Here is a 21,615-nt window from a genome sequence, read left to right on the forward strand (position 1 = left end):
GACCGATATGGTCCATTTACAATCCCAACCGACCTACGCTGATATAAAGTATTTGTGCAAAATTTCAAGCGCCCTGCTTTACCCCTTCGAAAGTTAGCGTGCTTTCGGCAGACAGACGAACGAACGGAGAGACGGACGGACATGGCTAGATCGACTTAAAATGAATGCTATATACTTTTTTTTCTTAAAAATTAAAATTTTTGTTTATGAAAGCAAAATGGAATTTTTTCGATTGGGGTACTAAAATAGAATAACATCTTAAAGAGGGCATGACTGGAAGCTCAATTGCCAACGACAGGTTGCACTGACATGAGCACATAGTAAGTGCCATTAGTTTTAAATAAGAGGCAAAAATAAAACAATAACGGTCAAAAATTAAATTTTCAGCAGAGTGGATCAAAAAAAGGGACGACTTGGGTCTCCCTAATTCTTTGCAGTTTTCTTCAGTGCATTGTCCTGAATTAAAAAAAAAAAAAAAAAACTAAATTTCTGCTGCACAAACTTGCACCAATTCAATATTTTGGATTATTTTGAAAAAAAAAAAAGATTTTTCGGTTACTTTTTGGAAACAGGATAAAATAATCCTTTAAATTGGGATTCTACCATATCGAAATATTCTAGAAAAATGTTCGCCGGAATATTCTACCATAGTCCCTTGAATACACCAAAACCGAAAATTTAACATAAACACCAAAATTGCAATTTTTCCCATGAACATTCCATTAAGGAACAGTGGCAAACTTGTCACATATCAATGAGTGCAGTCCGATTCAAGTTTAAGCTCAATGATAAGGGACCTCCTTTTTATAGCCGAGTCCGAACGGCGTGCCGCAGTGTAACACCTCTTTTGAGGAGAAGTTTTTACATAGCATAGGACCAGGGACGTAGCCAGGGGTTGGCGCCCTCGTTTTTCACCGTTGAAACCCCCTTTTTCACGATTACTTTTTTGAAACTATACGAGAACAACAATTTTATTAAAATTTTACCGTAAGTATTGAAGGAATGTCTCATCTGAATAAAATCATCAAGTTTCCTTGCCTTAAAAAACTATTATCCGAAAAAAGTAGTCGGCGAGAAATATATAGCGAAAAGCGTATATACTACCAGCCTTTAGTCTGATCGAAAATTTTGGCAATGCAAAAGGAAAGCCAGAGATCACAACACACACCAACCACTATGGGACGCGTTTCGTCATTTGGTTTGAATAGCTCATCGGCCATATTAGGTTTGGAGGCTTCAAGGGCCATACATTGGTAGATCGTACTTAAACCGTATATACCACTAAAACGTGTTAACGATGAAAGCACGATATTAAAACAAGTCTGGCAACTTAACGTAAAACTAAGATATTAGCAAAGACAACCACTCTTTGAAGGCTTTGTAAGATAAGAATCGGCCTATAAAGAGTGTGTTGGCCATCAGCTCTGACTTTATGACCAAATGTCACCGCCGATAGATCAGTTCTTGCCAATACCAATACCAATTCTTACCAATTTCACAGTAACATAAGAATTTTGACAATTTTAGATTTTGGAAAAATGTGGGATGGGCCCCCCCAAAATAAAATCCTGGCTACGTCCCTGCATAGGACCTCACAAATGTCGCCCGTATTAGGAGAGCATAACCACCGCTAAAAATTTAAAGATGGTCTCGGCAGGATTTGAACCCAGGCGTTCAGCGTCATAGGTAGACATACTAACCTCTGCTCTACCTATTGGGTTGCCCAAAACCTAATTGCGGATTTTTTAAAAGAAAGTAAATGCATTTTTAATAAAACCTAGAATGAACTTTAATCAAATAAACTTTTTTTTACACTTTTTTTCTAAAGCAAGCTAAAAGGAACAGCTGATAACTGACAGAAGAAAGAATGTAATTACAGAGTCACAAGCTGTGAAAAAATTTGTCAACGCCGACTATATGAAAAATCCGCAATTACTTTTTGGGCAACCATAACATAAACACGGGAAATCAGTAAAACGGAAAACACAATTCAGGTATAAAGTCGTTAAAGTAAATGCCTCCCATAGGCTTAAGAACTCAAATCAAGAGATTGGGTTATATGGAAGCTATATCAGGTTATATACAGATTTTGAAATGATTAACATCACTCCGAGATATGCCGGTCAAGGGCACGCCGTTCAAACTCGTCTTTTAAAAGTAGCTATGTTTCCATTAAGCTGAAGCGTAAAACGAAATCTCCCATTAATATGAGAAAAGTGTATTTTCTGTATCGTTAATTTTTTCAGCATTTTGCATTAGTCCCGGCTGAATTTAAGACGATTTCAACTGGTTTTAATGTTCATGCCTAAATTATTAAAATCTTGCATATATTAAAGAATAGCCAAAGCAAATGAGTAACAAAAAACTACTTCCATTATTTACAGCAAATCTTAGAGAAGAACGCATTTTTTGTTTTTGGTAATGTAAGGATACCGACAGTTATGGTGTCTTGTATGTCTCTAGTATCCCCAAATTTTGAAAAAATACACGTTATTAACATTAGCAGCAGTTTGTGTAGCAAAAGAAGGGGTTGAACATTCATCGTTCAATGGCCTCCCTTGCCTGGGGGGATTAACGGCAATTTTTTCCAGATCAATTTGTGTTCGATAATTTCCGACTTCCAGACAACAGAAACACTTAAAAATCATTTTTTTTTTTGGCAATTTTAATTAATGCTTAGCAGGGTAAACTCAAATCTGAAGATAAAAATCTCTGAGAACGTAATATTTGTTCCATCCCAAAATGATTATACAATCTTAGGGGGAGAAGCAAAAACGAAGAAAACTCCATAATTAATAAATTCTACAAAGAACTTTAATTTTTTTTAGCGAAAAAATGAAAAAAAACAGTTCATTAAACTTTTCTGAAACTTTTGCTGCTTTAATTTTTTAAGTGCTCCGCGTTTGGGTGCCACTTTAATTGGTCTTCTTTGCTGCTACTGCCAGCCAATTGTTGTTATTGTATGGACACAAAACCTTATGTTTGGCACGGCGTTTCAAACGTTATTTCGGTTGTTTGAAAATGACAAGAGCTCAACGGAAAACACGACGCTACAGCAAACAAACATCAACCGTAATAAAGGTAGACAAAAGACAAGCAAAAACAGCAATAAAAGAACCTTAAGTGAACTGCTATAGTGGCCTGTTGTTACCCTTAGCTTAATGTTTTGTTTTTTTGGCAATCAATTTTATTAACAGTTTTTTTTGGCTTTATTCATGGCTAGAACGAAACTGTCCATGGCGGTTAGATTGTCTTATTTCTGTTTGTTTGTTTTTTTTTTCAAATTCCTAACTTGACAGCCAACATGGTAGAGCCGAGACAGCAAATGTTGCATTGACAGAAGCTTAAGATTTCAAATTCAGTCTTCAGTCTTCAAAGAGTTTTTTAGCGTTTTAATACAGCAACAATAGCAACAATAAACTTTAAGCGATTACGTGCCAGTTATTAAATTGAAGTCACTTGCTGGCAAACTGACAAATTGCGCATAAGTTTTGTTAAGGTATTAAGGTGTCTTTTAATAATTAAGCTGTGATAAAAACGGAAGTTTCCAATGGAACGCTAATCAAAGCGGCAAAAATTCAAACAAAAGACTTAGACAACAAGATTGTTAATTTCAAAGACATGGTAGATGCAGTTTTCCCATAACAGAATTTTGTGGATATTTGATTTTGATGACTATATGTTGAAGAGGTATTTTTCAGATGAATCAAAAGACTTAGGCGACAAACTCACCCAATCGTAATGCCCTCACCAGTGCCGACTGGGGTGAGGGCCTTCGCGATTCGTTTTCCTGGGAGGCATGAATGGAGAGCGAATGCTGTACTTGAGAAGGATGAGACCTCGATCTACACCGATGGCTCCAAGATGGTGTCAGGCAGTGGATTGGGGGTCTACATTTTCCAGGTTAATCAAAAGACTTAGGCGACAAACTCCCCCAATCGAAAATGCTCTCACCAGTGCCGACTGGGGTGAGGGCCTTCGCGATTCATTCTCCTGGGAGGCATGAATGGAAAGCGAATGCTGTACTTGAGAAGGATGAGACCTCGATCTACACCGATGGCTCCAAGATGGAGTCAGGCAGTGGATTGGGGGTCTACTCTGGCCCACTCAATATCCGTAGGTGTCTGAGACTGCGGGATGAGTTTACGGTCTGTCAAGCAGAGATCTGTGCCATTACGTTAAACACAGGAGAAATTGTGGTAAGAGATTTACCGCCCTCAAAGCTCAGGATTTATGTGGACAATATGAAGGCGCTCAAGGCCCTGGGGGTCGAAGATGGGGAGGTCGAAATGCGTGGCGGATATGGATAGGCTCCGAATCCACAATGTGAGACTGACATGGGTTTCTGAACATGAGGGGATTGAGAGGGCGGACTAGGGCGCCAGGAGAGGTTCGTTTGCGACGGGCGAACCAGACACCGGTGTTGCCTATGTGCCATTTGTCGAGTTACTGAACACAGTAGAGGGGGATGGCCATAGCGGCAAAATGGGACTAGGTGAATGAATGCCGGACTGAAAAGGCCTGTCATCGACCGGAGAAGGACAAGGGAGTTGCTGGCGTTTGATAAGAGGTCAATGAGTATCTTAACAGTGGTCATAACCGGGCAATGTGCCATAGGCCGCATGGTGGCGCACATGGGAATAACGCCCATTGACTTCTGCAGGAGTTGTCTCGTTGAGGATGAGAAGAAGACTGTCGAGCAGCAGGTAAACCGTTGAGAATTTTGAAAAGGTCGCATAAAAAGCCGATTATTTTTAAAAAAGTCGCTTAAAAAAGTCGTTTTCTCAAAAAATAGCACCACAATTCAACACTTTTCAAAAGAATTCAAACAACCAAGTCGGGCAATCGTGACTTTTATAAACCCTAACCAAAGTGGAGAAAAATCCAAATTAGATTAAAAGATGTTCAAAAAATGCAAATTTTGCCCATGAACATTCCACTAAGGAACAGGGGCAAACTTCTCACATATAAATGAGTGCAGTCCGATTCAAGTTTAAGCTCAATGATAATGGGCCTCCTTTTTTAGCCGACACCTCTTTGGACAGAAGTTTTACATGGCATAGTACCTCACACATGTTGCCAGCATTAGGAGGGGAAAACCACCGTTGAAAATTTTTTCTGAAGGTCTCGCCAGAATTCGAACCCGGGCGTTCAGCGTCATATGCGAACATGCTAACCTCTGCGCTACGGTGGCCTCCGTAGATGTTCAGTTTTCGCAAATATTTGTTGATAAATGGGCTGTTTACGGCCCTATAAATGAAAATTGAGTAATGCATGTAAGTGGAGTTATATCTAAGTTTTAACCGATTCCCACCCACCCTTTGCAGGGTGACAGTATATGGAAGTTGATCATGAGTAAAGGTGGAGTTACATACTATGCGCGCGCATTAAAAATGCAACTCTGCAAATAAATGCCACAGAAGCAAGGCGCAAAAGTTAAACAATTTTTAACTTTGACGCTTAAAATCACTACTTCACGCATGGCAACACAGAATGAAGCTTGAGTTCAATCGTCAAAAATGAAAAAACCTTTAATTTTTATGCGTCCTTTTGGGGGATTTGTTAGCAGAGTGGAATTTTAATGCTTGCCCATAGTGTGTAACTCCACTCCACGCGAAGGAAGTCTCCGCACCATTCAGTACAACGACAAAATTTATCATGCGATATTTTTCCATTTAAAAAAATTGAGAAATAATCCACCTAGCTTGACTGGGATTTAAATGACTCCAAGAAGTTGCTCCAACCAGAAGTCATGGGAATAGACATCTGGCGGTTCACGCTGGTGGAAAGAAAAAAACAGAAAGCGGAGACGGATACACATCTCGAAATTCTGTTGAAAAGATAAGAAAAACCCCACAAGACAACAGCGCTTTTTTTTCTACTCTCAATTAAAAATAATTTTCTGCAAATTGTATAAAAGTCTTACTTTTGCAGAAAAAGTGCGTTTTAAGCAAAAAGTCGGAAAAAAGTGAAAATTTCAAAAGGTCGCAAAAAAATTATTTGGCTCTAAAAAGGTCAGGATTTCGACTTTAGTCGCACAACGGTGACACTGTCGAGCCCTAGCTGTGTTCATGTCTGGGTCTGCAGGGACGTAGGCACTCCTTTCTGGGGTGTCGTTCCTTCTGCGATCTGGTTGAACTTGCGAAAGTAGCACTGGTAGGTCTGCTGAGATTCGTTGACGGAACAGGATTGTTCCAAGGGGGTTGCCATAAGCTCCGGCATAAGTACATGCATGCTTGCGTGAGGATGGAAGTTCTTCATACCCCACTCGGGTTAGAGATTCCTCCTTTTTTATTCGTGTATAACCTCTGCCGAGGTCTCACCTCAGGATACCACAATGGGCCAACCAGGCCAACCCATTCAACCTAACCTAACCTAGGCGGCAAAATGATTTAAAACCTTTCCACTTGTACGTGAAATACGCGGCGTTGGAGACTGCTCTCAGACTGTGGAGTCAGGGACATAGCGATCTTTGGATTTCGGGTGTTCGTTTTTTCTGTGGAAGGTGTGACTACGTGACATTGGCGACGTGACGAACTATGTGCCGGATGGATCATTCTTGATGGCGACCTAAAGGTTGCCTTCCCATGTAGAAGGCACACGTGCACACCTCTAGTCCAGAATGACTAGTAATGTCATCATTAGCGAAGCCAGTCCAGCATTCTGGGTAGACGGTGGAGTGTTAAAACCTTTTTGAATAGCAATAGAATTAGCAAATTTTTCCGGAACCAATTTTTAAAATTCTGGAGGCTTTAACTTTTCTGGGAGGTGCTTAGCCCACCCCCCAGAGGCATTCTTTACGACATTACAGGACATTGGCACGGCAGATGTTCGAACGTCTACAAGTCCTCCTTATCTCCACAGACCCTGCAGAAATCCTCTTCGTCTTTTGTCCATCATAATATCAGCGACCTTACATCGTATTGGCTGTTCAGGCCTCCCAACAACAATCAAAACTCATGCTTTCTCAGACAATCGTCGTCCTCGTTTCGGAGAAACTCGGTAACAGGTCCTTGGCAACCCTGTGGCCGAACAGCCTACACAAAGGTTTCAGCACCCTCTCGTCTCCCCAGAATGCTGGACTGGCTTCGCTAATGATGACGATTCCTAGTCATTCTGGACTAGAGGTGTGCACGTGTATCTTGAGTTGTCGTGTCACGCGTGAGCCATGTGATTACCGAGTGAGATACAAATCCAATTTGAATTAAAATTGGATTTGGATCGTGAGTCGAAAAATTCACGACTCACGAAAATATCATATCCCTTAAACATGACTCGTGAGTTTTTCATGAGTCGTCAGTGTTTCTTGAGTCGTGAGTCGTAATTTTCTCGTGTGTGCCTCATGCGTCGTGATTTTCTCGTGTGTGCCTCGTGATTTTCTCTTAAGTCGTGATTGTGTTGTAAGTCGTGCTGGAGCGTGAGTGAGTAACATTTTTATTGCCGTGAGAGTGCGTGAGTGGAAAACAACTTCTGTAAGGGCCTGAGGTAATTGACGGGGTGGATCTCTAGTTAATGAGTCTTTCCGTTTGTCTCTCTATCTTTGTCATCAGACGCATTTGCGAATTCTATTTTGGGGGGGTATACTAATTTCGTCATTCTGTTTGTAACTACTCGAAATATTCGTCTGAGACCCCATAAAGTATATATATTCTTGGTCGTCGCGACATTATATGTCGATCTAGCCATGTCCGTCCGTCCGTCCGTCCGTCCGTCTGTCTGTCGAAAGCACGCTAACTTCCGAAGGAGTAAAGCTAGCCGCTTGAAATTTTGCACAAATACTTCTTATTAGCGTAGGTCTGTTGGTATTGTAAATGGGCTATATCGGTCCATGTTTTGATATGGCTGCCATATAAACCGATCTTGGGTCTTGACTTCTTGAGCCTCTAGAGGGCGCAATTCTTATCCACTTGGAATGAAATTTTGCATGACGTGTTCTGTTATGATATTCAACAAATGTGCCGAGAATGGTTCAAATCGGTACATCTTTTGATATAGCTGCCATATAAACCGATCTTGGGTCTTGACTTCTTGAGCCTCTAGAGTACGCAATTCTTATCCGATTGGAATGAAACTTTGTACGACGTGTTTTGTTATGATATTCAACAACTGTGCCGGGTATGGTTCAAATCGGTTCATAACCTGATATAGCTGTCATATAAACCGATCTTGGGTCTTGACTTCTTGAGCCTCTAGAGGGCGCAATTCTTATCCGATTGGACTGAAATTTTGCACGACGTGTTTTGTTGTGATATTCAACAATTGTGCCAAGTATGGTTCAAATCGGTCCATAACCTGATATAGCTGTCATATAACCCGATCTTGGGTCTTGACTTCTTGAGCTTCTAGAGGGCGCAATTCGTATCCGACTTGAATGAATTTTTGCACGAGGTATTTTATTATGATATCCAACAACTGTGCCAAGTATGGTTGAAATCGGTTCATAACCTGATAAAGCTGCCATATAAACCGATCTGGGATCTTGACTTTTTGAGCCTGTAGAGGTCGCAATTATTATCCGATTTGCCTGAAATTTTGTACGACGGATCCTCTCATGACCATCAACATACGTATTTATTATGGTCTGAATCGGTCTATAGCCCGATACAGCTCCCATATAAATCGATCTCTCTTTTTTACTTCTTGAGCCCCCAAAGGGCGCAATTCTTATTCGAATTGGCTGACATTTTACAAAGGTCTCCAACATATAATTTAATTGTGGTCCAAGCCGGACCATATATTGATATCGCTCTATTAGCAGAGCAAATCTTTGTAAAATTTTTTTCTCGGGAAAATTACTCATGGGCACATCTCTATTCTCGACTTCTGTAAGGGCCTGAGGTAGTTGACGGGGTGGATCTCTTGTTAATGAGACTTTTTCTGGGTCTCTACGCCGGCTTTTCGTTTCTCTCTCTCTCTTTCTCTCTATCTTTGTCATCGGTCGCATGTGCGAGTCTACGTGTAATCACTCCCATACTATCACCTTCTCACAATTTTTTTTTATTTCTTTTTAGGTACAATGGAGCAGGCCTCCGAGTGACAGTTAAGGAACATGGGCAAATTTCTCACATATCAATGAAGGCTGTTCGATTCAAATTTAAAGCTCAATAATAATGGGCCTTCATTTTACTGCCGAGATCGAACGACACCTCTTTAAGAAGGAGTTTTTACACGATATAATACCTTACAAATGTCGCCAGCATTAGAAGGGGTTAAACAACGCTGAGCTTTTTTTTTTTTATGTTCTCGCCAGTATTTGAATCCAGCGGTTCAGCGTCATAGGCGGACATGCTAACTTCTGCGCTACTGTGGCCCATGGGTGAGTATAAATACCATAAAAAAATATGAATATTTATTAAACTTGGTTCTTCCGTTCTCTGAGGATGAGGCGTCCCTTAAACACATGGCCCCAAAATAGGTTATCAAATTCGTTTTCTAATCTCAAATACCTTTCATTTGAGCCACATATTGGCATGGTCGAAAAATTTTTTCCCTTTGGGGATGTTTTGGGAAAGGGGTGATGCCCTAAATACATTGTCCTACATTAGGATATCCAATTCGTATTCTACTCCCAAATACCTTTATTTGAGCCCCATATTGCGATCAGTCAGTAAAAAATTGCTGTTTGTGAGGTATTTTGGGGAAGTGGTAGACCCCCAGATAATTGTTTACGAAAATGGGTATAAATTCTTGCTCTACCCCACAATACCTTTTATTTAAGCTCCACATTGACATGGTCGGTAAATAGCCAGATTTAGGGGTGTTTTGGGGATTGGGGTGGTCCCCCAAACACTAAGCACGGAAAATATATCAGCAACGTGCTCTATTCTCATACATCTATATATCATTTATTTGAACCCCATATTGTCATTGCATCAAAATTGGATATCAAATTCGTTTTCTAATCTCATTTAAACTCCTAATTGCAAAAGTCAGCAATTATGTCTGGTTTGGGGTATTGGCCCTAAAAACTATGAATATTTAGCTCCACTCTCTTTAGGACCCAAATTGTCTTGATGAGCAAATACGTCCTATTTGGGGGCTGTTATGGTGGTGGGACGTTCGCTAGACAGTTGGCCCCTAATGTTGTTGATCAGATACGTGGTCTACTCCTACATACCTTTAATTGAGCCCCCTATTTCCATAGTCGGCAAAAATGACCGGTTTGGGGGGTGGGCGGCCACTCAGTGAGTTGGCCTTGAAAATATATATCGGATTCGTGTTCCACTTTAAAAACTCTCTTATTTGAGTCTCATATTGCAATAGTCAGAAAATACTACTATTTGGGTGGTGTTGTGGGGTTGGCGTGGCCCCATAGACACTTTCCCCGAATATTGATATCAAATTCGTTCATTACTCCCAAATACCTTTCATTTGAGCCCCATATTGCTATGGTCGTAAATTTGTGCACTTTGGGGGATGTTTTCTGGTGAGAGGCGGCCCCCCGAAAACTTGGTCCCATATTTGGATATCAGATTCGTATTCTACATTCAACTACCTTTTATTTAAGCCCCATATTCCCATGGTCAGTAAATAAGTCCTGTTTGGGGGGTGTTTTGAGGAAGGGGTGGACCCACAGAAACGTGGTCCCACATTTGGATATCAGATTCGTATTTTACTCGCAAATACCTTTCATTTGAGTCCCATATTGCCATGGTCGGTAAATACGTCCGATTCAGGGGTGTTTTGAGGCTTGGGGTGGTCCCCCTAGCACTTATTTTTAGGGTACTATATGAGAGCACACAAAATTTCGCTTAAATCGCACAACCCATCTCCGGGATCTGGCGTTTCTGAAAATTAGGGTAAGGGGGAGGGTCCGCCCCCCCCCCCCCCTTCAGATATCAAAAAATGTAGTACCCTATTTTCGCCACGGGGTCATTATGCTCCATTTGTGAAAATTTGAAGAGAATCGGTTCAGCCGTTACTGAGTCTATGAGGAACACACAAACAAACAAACACAAATAGATTTTTTATATATAAGATAATACCCTCCACCATAGGATGGAGGTTTATTGTATTGTGTTTTTTTCAAAGAAGTTTAACCCCAAACTTCAATTTCAAACCTCAACATTACAACTCCATACTAATAATTTGATAATTAAAAGTATTTCGTTACAAATTGGAAGGTGTAAAATTACTTAAATAACCATTTATCACAATTTTTTTTTTTAATCCATATGAAAAATTAGATATCTAAACAAACAAATATCGATTTTCTTGCCGCTGTTGCCGTTTCCTACCAACAGCAAAACAAAAGACTTAAGCAACAAACGCAATACAAAGGTTAATAGGCTTTGATCTCATTAAAAATGCATTGGATTGCCTCAATATAATTTTGGAATTGCCTTGCACAATGAGAAATTATGGTTTCGTCTTAATTGCACTCCATTAATTGTTTGCTTATAATGAGTAATAACTCAATTGCTTCTGGCGTTATTGTTGTTGTTTGTTGAATATTTTGTATTTTTCATTTTAGAAGTCCGTGCTTGTTTAGTTTCAAGTACTTTATATTTTTTGGTTTTTGACTTGAGCCAGCGAAGGTCATTTGATATTTGTTTATTGACTTTAGCCAAAAATCAACAACAACGATCACAAAAATGAAACTCCATAAGAACTGGCTTGAAGTTGATGATTATATTTGCCTTTTGACAGACAACTATCAACAACGTTCCACACTTGTAGTTATGACAAAATTAAATAGTTGTATAACAAGTTAATTAATTAGCAACCACTTGAAGGACCTAGCACTACTTTGGGTCAGTTTTGGTTTTCCAATCTTTAATGGCAGTTTTGTGGTATTTTACTTGCGTAGAAACCAGAGGCCTTCTGATTTGGTGAGAGAAAAAAATTTGTTTTCTTGAAATTAACTATTCAATCAAATGATTTAGAACGAATTGTTTATATTTTTTTTTATTTGAATTAGCCTTGAAATTGAGAAAAAAAATATTTTTCTTGTTTTGAGACATGTGTCGTATGTTGAGGGTATTATAACAAATGACACAAATGTATAGAACTGCTTGCCGTGGTTGAAAATTTAAGATTTTTATTACATTTGAAATTTGAGATTTTTGAGATTTTAGAAGTCCAAACTCAGAAAGTCCAAACTTAGAAGTCCGGCCGATACGGCATGACTATGAGCACCACACAGGCTGGAACTTTGAGCTCCGACTTGTGTGGTGCCCATCGTTATCACAGGAAGCTTAGCTGAAAGCTACCTGGCACGTCCACAGGTTGCGGATGGTGGAAAGCTCCGTTTTTATGCGGAGTAGCTGCAAATGCGGCCGCGGGCAGTTAGCGATTTTCGAGAGGAGAGTCTCAGTGAGGAGTCAGGTGGCAATGGCTCTTAATTAAATACTGAGTGCCAATGATACTCGAGATGACAAGGCGAGTTATTGGCGCCTTCAAATAACCAATGGCCAACATCAGCGTCTGTTCCCAGGTTAGGGGCGGCTGGAGACGATCGTCGGATCTCGAAGCAAGCGGCTCGCCACAACGAGGGATACGTGTGCAATCCCACAAAACCCATGCGGTTGGGGCCCTGGGCCAGTAACCCGCCCCCGGAAAACTATGAGAACTACTATGAAAAACAAAGGAATAGTAAAAACGGACCCCCCTCCCCAACGTTGACGAGCCACGCAAACGAAAAAAGGACCATGATTTGCGGATCTGCACTTAGAATGTGCGCACTCTTTATAGAGAAGGTGCAGTATACGCGCTGGCAGATGTATTAGAGAAGTACAAGGCAGATATAACCGCCTTACAGGAAGTGCGATGGACTGCGTATGGCGTCACTACAACACCAAACGGTGACGAACTATAGTAAAGCTGCCATAAGACGAGGCATGAATTTGGCTGCGGATTTGTGGTTAGTCGGAGACTGAAACACCTTGTCTCCAGCTTTACTCCGGGGGCTGAGAGGCTAGCCACAATCCGCATAAAAGCCAAATTCTTCAACATCAGCTTTATTTATGCCCATGCCCCGACGGAAGACAAAGACGTCTGCTCGTCTTTGTCTTCCGTCGGGGCATGGGCATAAATATTTTCTACGAGCGCCTAGAGAGAAAATATGACCGCTGCCCCGCCCATGATATTAAAATCGTTCTGAGAGATTTTAATGCGACAATAGGGAAGAAAGACATTTTTGGTCCAACAGTCGGAAAGTTTAGCCTCCACGAGATAACGTCCAGTAATGGGTTTGGGGCTGATAGATTTCCCGCGGCAAAAAACATGGTAGTTAGTAGCACCAGATTTCAACTAAAAAATACTCACAAAACCACATGGCTGTCACCCGATCAAAACACGAGGAACCGAATTGATCACGTTGTGATAGATGGAAGGCATTCATCCAGCGTTTTAGATGTACGATCGATTCGTGGAGCGAATATTCGGAATTCGGATCATTACCTTGTTGCAGCAAAGGTTCGCACCCGTTTGAACATGGCGAGGAAAGTACGATCTGACACTGCACGGAAACTGGACATTGAAAAGCTGCAAACACAACAAATGGCAGCGGCTCCAACTCCACTCGACTGACCCAACTGCTTCATGAAAGCACTCCTTATTCCGATGATATAATGGCGTAGTGGCAAACTATTGCCCACTCCATGGGTACCGGAAGCCTCCTCCAAAAAACCCATGGTACGACCAAGAGTGTCGAGATGCTACTGAAGCCAAGAATGCGGCATATAGAACAACCCTGCAATCTGTAGCAACGCGCCAGATGAATGTAGAGGTATCGGGAGAAAAGGAGAGAGGAGAAACGTCAATTCCGCAGAAAGAAAAAGGAAATGGAAAGACGTGAGTGCGAGCGAATTGAGATGTACAGGAGTCAGAATGAAGTCGGGAAATTCTACCAAAGAATTAAACACCAAACCGATGGCTTTCGTGCAGGCACATCCTCCTTCAGAGACAAAGAAGGAAATCTGGTAACTGACACTGACAACATGCTGAGGATATGGAAAGAGCATTTTACCCAACTGTTAGTGTCCGATGTTGACGGCGAAGAGGATACCGCAGAACCAATCTCTGATGATGGTATAGAATGTTTACCTCCTAGTCAGAATGAGGTCCAAGTAGCAGTGACCCGACTAAAGAACAACAAGGCAGCAGGAGCCGACGGGTTACCCGCTGAACTATTTAAGACCGGAGGCGACACGCTGATAAGGCGTATGCATCAGCTTATCTGCGCAATCTGGCTAGAAGACCGCATACCCGATGATTGGAACCTCAGCATACTTTGTCCCGTACACAAGAAAGGAGACAAGACGGAATGTGCCAACTACAGAGGAATAAGTCTCCTCCCCATCGCATACAAGATACTCTCGAGCGTACTGTGTGATAGATTAAAACCTAAAGTCAATGAGATAATTGGGCCCTATCAATGCGGCCTTAGACCAGGTAAATCCACCCTAGACCAGAGATTCACACTGCGCCAAATCCTGGAAAAGACCCGAGAAGGACAAATTAACAACTACCATCTCTTTGTTGACTACAAAAATCACGTTGCGCTAAGCTCAATGGATTCTTTCAGCATTTTAAGTGGAAACTATGTTTTCTTGATGACGATATAAATGCTACTGCTGAAATGATTGAGAAGATAATTTTAAATGGAATGGGGAAATTTATTCCAGTTAAGACTATAACGGCCAAATCAGACGACAAAAGTTTAACCAGACATGCTCTAGAGATGCTGTCATAATGAAAGAGCTGGCGCTTGGAAAAAAATGCCAATACTGAACTGCAGCGCAAGCAGGCAAGATCTTCGTGTGCCAATGTGCTTAGGCGCGAAAAATTTCTTTGCGAACAGTGCCGGCGTACTTAGGTTCTTGCTTCTACACGAGCAAGTAAAAGCTTTTGGTCGTTCGTGAAAAGGGCAAAGGGTAGTTCTTCATCTATTCCAACTCTTGTTAAGGATGATCAAAAGTTCACTGAACCGGTTGATAAGACTAACCTGTTGGCTGATATATTTGCAGGGGAACTCTTTCCTCCCCTTAATCGAAAATGTAACTGGCGTCATGACCCATTGAGAATCTAGACGCAAATAAATCCCCGGGCCCGGACATATCAACGCTTGTCTTGCGCAAGTATTTTTCGACGCTTGCTCGTCCTTCACGCAACCTTTTCAACCTTGCCTACCGTGCGGGAGTCTTCCCGGCGCGTTGGAAGGTTGCGAACATTCAGCCAATACCCAAGAAGGGTGAAGCAAACAACCATGCGAATTATCGGCCAATATTAAGTTCTTGAAAATCTAGGCGTAAATAAATCCCCGGGACCGAATGGCATATCACCACTTGTCTTGGGCAAGTGTTTTTCGCTTGCTCATCCATTACGCAACCTTTTCAATCTAGCCTACCGTGCGGAAGTCTTTCCGACGCGTTGGAAGGTTGCGAACGTTCAGCCAATACCGAAGAAGGGTGAGGCAAACAACCCTGCGAATTATAGGCCAATTTTAAGTTCTTGAAAATCTAGACGTAAATAAATCCCCGGAACCGGATGGCATATCAACACTTGTCTTGCACAGGTGTTCTTCGACGCTTGCTCGTTTTTCACGCAACCTTTTCAACCTTGCCCACCGTGCGGAAGTCTTTACGACGCGTTGGAAGGTTGCGAACGTTCAGCCAATACCGAAGAAGGGTGAGGCAAACAACCCTGAAAATCTAGACATAAATAAATCCCCGAGCCCGGATGGCATATCAACACTTATCCTGCACAGGTGTTCTTCGACACTTGCTCGTCCTTCACGCAACCTTTTCAACCTTGCCCACCGTGCGGAAGTCTTTCCGACGCGTTGGAAGGTTGCGAACGTTCAGCCAATACCGAAGAAGGGTGAGGCAAACAACCCTGAAAATCTAGACGTAAATAAATCCCCGGGCCCGGATGGCATATCAACACTTGTCCTGCACAGGTGTTCTTCGACACTTGCTCGTCCTTCACGCAACCTTTTCAACCTTGCCCACCTCGCGGTAGTCTTCCCGCCGCGTTGGAAGTTTGCGAACGTTCAGTCAATACCCAAGAAGGGTGAGGCGAACAACCCTGCGAATTACGGCCAATTGCGATATACTCCGCATGATTGATCGCAGGTGTACCCCAGGGCTCTGTTCTTTCTCTTTCTCCTTCTCTTTTTCTTGTTTTCATCAACGATCTGTGGAGTCAAACATCGAATCCGATCTACTGATTTGCGGATGACAGTAATCTCTGTTATTCGTACTCATTCGACCATAGGTCTAGTCTTTGAGAGATTGAGGACAAGAGGCGGGTTATGGATGATACACTCTGCTAGTATTTGCTGGCCATTTCTAAGTGGGGTCGAATGAATCGAGTAGATTTTAACGCACGTTGGAACGTTGGAGTTGCTCAATCCACCAGTTTGGTGAGAGTAAGGTTGTGGCTCTCTCCAAGGCATTTGATAGGGTCTGGCATGGTGTACTACTATAAAAGCTTGTCACATTTGGGTCGGTAATGGCTTCGTTGTATTTATTTCGAGCTTTCTCAAAGATCGCACAATACGAGTCGTTATAGATGGGTTCTCATTAAATGAGCATAAATTGAGCGCAGGTGTACCCCAGGGCTCTGTTCTTTCTCCTTCTTTTTTTCTTGTTTTCATCAACGATCTGTTGAGTCAAACATCGAATCCGATCTACTGATTTGCGGATGACAGTAATCTCTGTTATTCGTACTCATTCAACCATAGGTCGAGTCTTTGAGAGATTGAGGACAAGAGGCGGGTTATGGATGATACACTCTGCCAGTATTTGCTGGCCATTTCTGAGTGGGGTCGAATGAATCGAGTAGATTTTAATGCACGTTGGAACGTTGGAATCACTCAATCCACCAGTTTGGTGAGAGCAAGGTTGTGGCTCTCTCCAAGGCATTTGATAGGGCCTGGCACGGTGCACTACTATAAAAGCTTGTCACATTTGGTGTCGGTAATGACTTTGTTCGATTTATTTCGAACTTTCTCAAAGATCGCACTACACAAGTCGTTATAGATGGGTTCTCATCCAATGAGCATAAATTGATCGCAGTTGTACCCCAGGGCTCTGTTCTTTCTCCTTCTCTTTTTCTTGTTTTCATCGACGATCTGTGGAGTCAAACATCGCATCCGATCTACTGATTTGCGGATGACAGAAATCTCTATCGTTCGTGCATAGGCCGAAACTTCGAGAGATTGAGGACAAGAGGCGAGTTATGGATGACTCTGCCAGTATTTGCTGGCTATTTCTGAGTGGGGTCGAATGAATCGAGTAGATTTTAATGCACGGAAGACTCAGTGCTGTTTGTTGTCATACTAACGATTCTCTGACCCATTACGATCATCTTTGTCTATCAACGGTGTAGATGTTGAGCAATCAGAAGCTCTTGATGTTCTTGGCATGAAAATACAAAGTGATGTCCTTTGGGCTAAACATGTATTTGAAGTGTCGAAATAAGCATTCAAGTGTTCAGGCTTCCTTAAACGGTGTAACAATTACTTCACTCCGTCTGATCTTCTTAACATCTACACCACTTTCATATGGCCGAAAATGGCGTACAATTCACATGTATGGGCTGGAGCTTCAAAATCATGCCTGCAGCTACTAGAACGTGTACAGAGATGAGCGATGGCGTTGATTGGGGCCAGTAGGCCATTGTCGCAATGTGGGTTGTTTGGCGCTCTTCTATCGGTACTTCGATGGTGTGTGTTCGTCTGATATTAGTCTTCTTATTCTTGATGTAAGGAGGTTGTCAGGGATACTAGGCATTGCAGGAACTCACACCCATTTGTAATTGATTGGCCAACGGACTGCTAAATGCATTATATAGAGAATTCTTATTTCGCCCGACGCCCGTTCGTATGTGGAATCGACTTCCGGCTATTGTTTTTCCCACCCACTATGACATCCCGAGATTTAAGGCGAATATCAATAAACACTACATGTTGAAGATGTGGTATAAGTAAAATAACATAAATCAACTAGTCGGCCTAATATCAATCCGACCAAACTTTAAATAATTTTATTTCATATTTGTAGTACTTACGATACTGAAAAATGGGGTGTAGCTTTACCTGGAAATAGAGGAACAGTGAAATTATGAATAATAATTGAAAAAAATTATTTTTTTTAGTTTTCTATTTAAAAATTTGTGTTTTTTTATTTTTAGTGGGAAAGTGGACCCCCCTTCAAACACCTTCCATGTGGGTCCTATTATTATCCCCAGAAGGTCCGCTATTCAGTTTGGGTGGTGTTTTTTTGGTAGGGGGTAGGGCTTGTCATTCAAATACCAAAAATTGTTTAGCCTATTACTTCATCCAGGCTGTTCTGCTCAATCGTTTTCCAGTTTATACGGAACAAACAAACAAGATGTCGAAGCCCGATTTCCAAACACTTGAATCTAAATATAGTAGATCTCAGATGAAAACAAGTACAATGTGGAAGCTATATCCAATAGCTATATGTTTTCAGATGGGTTATTAAACAATCCGTATCAAATTTCGAGCAAATATGTTCAAACTGTAATAACTACGGTTGACAAATGACAACATTATTGCAAATTACCCAAAATCTGACCAACATTTATTTGGGAGCTATATCTAATTCTGAACCGATTTCGAGCAAACTTCTGAGATATTGTGGTAGTCATCAAGGAAAGCGTTGTGCAAAACTTTGACAAGATTGGTCAACAAATGTGCTTGCAGTGGTTCTTTAAGTGAAAATCGGGCGATATATTGGGTTGCCCAAAAAGTAATTGCGGATTTTTCATATAGTCGGCGTTGACAAATTTTTTCCCAGCTTGTGACTCTGTAATTGCATTCTTTCTTCTGTCAGTTATCAGCTGTTACTTTTAGCTTGCTTTAGAAAAAAAGTGTAAAAAAGTATATTTGATTAAAGTTCATTCTAAGTTTTATTAAAAATGCATTTACTTCCTTTAAAAAATCCGCAATTACTTTTTGGGCAACCCAATACATATATGACAGCTATATCTAAATCTGAACCGATATCTATAAAATTCTTCAGTAATGTCGAGAGTCAAGAGAAAATCCTTCCTGGCAATTTTCGAAAGAATTGGTTAACAAATTACCATTTTATTGCAATATGACTGCAAATCGGACGAACATAAATATGGAAGCTATATCTAAATCTGAACCGATTTAGAGCAAAATTCTCAGATATTATGGCAGTTGTCGAGGAAGGCGTTGTACAAAGTTTTGGCAAGATTGGTCAGCTATATTTATGGCAGCTATATTTAAATCTGAATCGATTTCTATGAAATGCACCAGTAATATCGAGAGTCAAGAGAAGATCCTACCTGCCAATTTTCGAAAGAATCGGCTAACAAATTACCATTACCATTTATTGCAATATTACTGCAAATCGGACGAACATATATAAGGGAGCTATATTCAAATCTGAAACAATTTTTTCCAATTTCAATTGGTTTCGTCTCTAGGCCGAAAAACATGCCTGTATCAAATTTTAGGATGATCGGATAAGACTGCGACCTGTACTGTGTACACAAATTAACATGGACAGACGGACATAGCTAAATTGAATCAGAAAGCGATTCTGAGTCGATCGGTATACTTATCAATGTGTCTATCTCTCTTTCTTCTGGGTGTTACAAACAAATGCACTAAGTTATAATACCCTGTACCACAGTAGAGGTGTAGGGTATACAAAATTTTATAACGGGTATGTTTAAGGGGCCTGGAGTCGCCTTCCGATCGTTGTGTATTATGTGATTTGTTACCAAAGTTTTAACCCCGAACCAGATCTTCTCAGATCGTGAGAAGATGGGGCTATTACTGAAGGGAAGTAAGAAGGAGGTGTTTTGTTATGATATCCAACAACTGTGCCAAGTATGGTTTGAATCGGTCCATAACCTGATATAGCTGTCATATAAACAGATATGGGGACTTGACTTCTTGAGGTTCTAGAGGCCGCAATTCTTATCCGATTGGAATGAAATTTTGCACGGCGTGTTTTGTTATGATATCCAACAACTGTGCCAAGTATGGTTCAAATCGGTTGATAACCTGATATAGCTGCCATTTTAACCGATCTTGGGTCTTAACTTCTTGAGCCTCTAGAGGGCGCAGTTCTTATCCGATTTGAATGAATTTTTGCATGACATATTATATTCTTACTTTCAACAACTGTGTCAAATAAGGTTCAAATCGGTCCATAATCTGATATAGGTGTGAATAAACCGATCTTGGGTCTTGACTTCTTAGGCCTCTAGAGGGCGCAAATCTTATTCGATTTGAATGAATTTTTGCATGACATATTTTATTCTTACTTTCAACAACTGTGTCAAATAAGGTTCAAATCGGTCCATAAACTGATATAGCTGCCATATAAACCGATCTGGGATCTTGACTTCTTGAGCCTCTAGAGGTCGCAATTATTATCCGATTTGGCTGAAATTTTGTACGACGGATCCTCTCATGACCCTCAACATACGTGTTTTTATTGTGGTGTGAATTTGTCTATAGCCCGATACAGCTCCCATGTATCGATCGATCTCTCTATTTAACTTCTTGAGCCCCAAAAGGGCTCAATTCTTATTCGAATTGGCTGACATTTTACATAGGTCTCCAACACATAACATAATTGTGGTCCGGACCATATCTTGATATCGCTCTAATAGCAAAGCAAATCTTTTCTTATGTCCTTTTTTGCCTAAGCAGAGATGCCAGGAAAAGAACTCGACAAATACGATTCATGGTGGAGGGTATATAAGATTCGGCCCGGCCGATCTTAGCACGCTTTTAATTGTTTAGTATTTGGAGCGCACAACAAGCCGATTACTGGCTTAGGTGTATGTCTATAGTGGCATGGGGAGGATTACTATCTGCACTCTGTTTTCAAGCTAACCTAAGCTATTGGGTTGCCCAAAAAGTAATTGCGGATTTTTTAAAAGAAAGTAAATGCATTTTTAATAAAACTTAGAATGAACTTTAATCAAATATTCTTTTTTACACTTTTTTCTAAAGCTAGCTAAAAGTAACAGCTGATAACTTTTTTTTTTTTTTTTTTTTTTTTTTTTTTTTTTTTTTTTTTTTTTTTTTTTTAAGCAAATTTATTGAATAGGTATCATGCTTAAAGTAATACTACAACTAGTCTCTAATTACAAAGTGACTAACTAGTAGTTTTGATGCAGACGTACTAAAAAATAATTGGGTAATTAGATTAACCTAATACAAAATATTTGAATTAAGATAATTTATTTCTATTACGTAATATGCTATCTATCTTCTATCCTGTGAAGCGTGTTAACAAATCATGGGGTTTGAATCGTTGCAGTCTTCTGAATTGATTAGAATAATCGAGCAGCTTTAGGGCCTCAGGGTTAGTATGTTGCTGGAGCCGCATTGCATGTTTCTGAGCATGGTTAGAGATTTCCTCTTTTACAGTTTTCATTTTAAGATCTCGATGTAAGTCACTATTTCGGACAAACCATGGTGCATTGACAGCTGATCTCATTGCTTTATTTTGGAACCTTTGTATTTTTTCTATATTACTGTTTGAAGCACATCCCCAAAGTTGTATGCCATATTGCCACAGAGGTTTTAGCGTCTGTTTGTAGATCAGAAGTTTGTTGTCCGTTGATAAGACTGAGTTTCTTCCAATTAGCCAG

At 40.8% G+C, this 21,615-nt stretch overlaps 1 protein-coding gene across 3 annotated transcripts in view; it reads right to left on the reverse strand.

Moving 5' to 3' along the window:
- LOC106086656 (uncharacterized) overlaps window positions 1–21,615 on the reverse strand; it is a 193,498-nt gene that overhangs the window by 128,060 nt on the left and 43,823 nt on the right. For 2 of the 3 annotated variants that reach the window (XM_059368882.1, XM_059368881.1), the window contains exon 1: window positions 18,016–18,039. The exons of the other annotated variant lie outside the window; for it this stretch is intronic. The gene's annotated coding sequence lies outside the window, so the exon portion shown is untranslated. Of the gene's footprint in view, window positions 1–18,015; window positions 18,040–21,615 lie in introns of those variants that run through there. 3 annotated transcript variants of the gene reach the window in all.

The sequence above is a fragment of the Stomoxys calcitrans genome, chromosome 5, assembly GCF_963082655.1.
Source record: "Stomoxys calcitrans chromosome 5, idStoCalc2.1, whole genome shotgun sequence".
In the NCBI taxonomy this organism is placed as follows: domain Eukaryota; kingdom Metazoa; phylum Arthropoda; class Insecta; order Diptera; family Muscidae; genus Stomoxys; species Stomoxys calcitrans.